The sequence below is a fragment of the Phalaenopsis equestris genome, unplaced genomic scaffold (genome assembly GCF_001263595.1).
Source record: "Phalaenopsis equestris unplaced genomic scaffold, ASM126359v1 Scaffold000036, whole genome shotgun sequence".
NCBI lineage: Eukaryota > Viridiplantae > Streptophyta > Magnoliopsida > Asparagales > Orchidaceae > Phalaenopsis > Phalaenopsis equestris.
This window is the reverse complement of record NW_018164478.1, coordinates 4386899-4388808: the sequence shown is the minus strand read 5'-3', so window position 1 is coordinate 4388808 and position 1910 is coordinate 4386899.

Genomic DNA, 1910 nt, shown 5'->3' with positions numbered 1-1910 from the left:
GAGAAGGACAGCATCACGTAGGGTCTACATAGGCATTGCTAATATATTGAGATATGTCAATTTCAACCTCATTGTTTGATCTAGCCAATGTGAATGGTGGGCCTTTAATTTGGCCCACAATTTCTTGGTCGCTTCTAAGCGTAGCAATTGGTCATTTTCATGCATAAATTATAAAAACAATTCACATTTATTCCTAATTTGTCCTTTGTGAATTAAGTCCGGAGAGTTAGAGCCTAAATGGAGGAGAGAAGAAAGAGAGAGTAGACTTAGATGTCCATTTATTTGTATTTTTCCCCATACTTATAGAGACATATTTTTTATGATTACAGAAAGAAGGAAATAGTTACAAAACCGTTATTAATGTCCTTAAGACTTTAATTGGTTGAATAAATTCTCTGACATATTTGCATTACAATTTGAATTTCAACATTGTCGTAATTGATTGCTCGACTAGCTTGAAGTCAGTCGATTGAGGCAACCCACCGAGTGGCATCTGTTCCCTAAAGAGTATGTGTGGGTTGGTCAAGGAGTTTGGTCGTATGACGCTCTTGTTAGGTGTATTTTGTCACAGTCAACAAGGGTAGTCAGTTGTGAGGTGGTCATTCGGTACAGTGATTTGTTGGCTTGTTACATTGAGTTAGTTGTGACTCATTTTCCATTCAGCTCGAGTCCTAAAAGGCTAGCGTCTCGCCTGCTTGGTTGGTTCGTCGCCTCGGTCGGATCTCCCAATCTTGCAAGGTCTTAGACAGATCTTGTCGCAGCCTATTCGGGGTATTCGACGAAACTCATTACGGGATGATTTACAACTCACTTTCAACGGGACTTGTCGCTGTTGAGCGAGGAACCATCTCTAGATCTTGAACCTATCTTAGGTTTAGAGATTCAGTTTCATGCTCGACCTTGAATCATCAGTTGATTGCTTACCTCAAAAGGGGAAAAAACTTGTGTACGTAAGACGTACGCAGCGCTGCGTACATAATGGAGGTTATATAGGCATTATATTCGCGTTATATCCCTTCTAACCTTCATATAACTTTCATGTAGCGTACATATAAACTACAGATATGTGAATACAGAAGCGCGGAACTTACTTGTAAGTTCAGATAGATTACATGTAGGTTATATAGAGGTTACATGGAGGTTACAAGGGATATAACACGAATATCATGTTGATATAATGACCATATAACATCTATTATGTACGCAGAGTTGCGTACTTCTTACCTACGCAATTTTTTTCCCTCAAAAGGAATTTCTTTCATTTTGGTTAGTCGTTCTCTTTGAGTTTCGTGCTTTTATTTTTGGTGCATTCCCCCTAAAAATAGTATTTTTATTGGAGGATTTTTTTTACCTTCATAGCCCCATTTTATTCTTGAGCAAACCACTTATTTCGTTCAAATCGAATTTATGGGTACTTTTGAATGTTTTTTTTTTAAAGTTGGAGAGTGAATTCGACCTTATCCTTTGGTAAAAATGTTGCTACGAAAATAATTGTCTATTTATAAAATCAAGTTCTCAATTGATATTTTTTAACGACTAAATCAATGTATGTCACGATCAAATCATTGAGATTATAATAAAAGTGAAAATTATGGGGTGGGATTTTATCATAAATTTTGTTATTTGAGCGAGAGTTTAAAAAATGGATTAAAGATGATGCGAGATTTATAAATAGTCCGACTGGCTACGTATGCATAAAAAACTATTATTATATCAATATTCTTTCAATTACCCACAAGACATGAATAATAAAATAAGAAATTTTCCCTCACAATTTCACTACAATTTTTATTTGTCATTTTCTTGTCTTTTGTGGCTATTTATATAAAGAATATAAATTTTTTGTAGTAGATTTATAAATTCATAGAATTTGTGGGATCAATTTGTAAATATCTTCCTTTATATCTTAA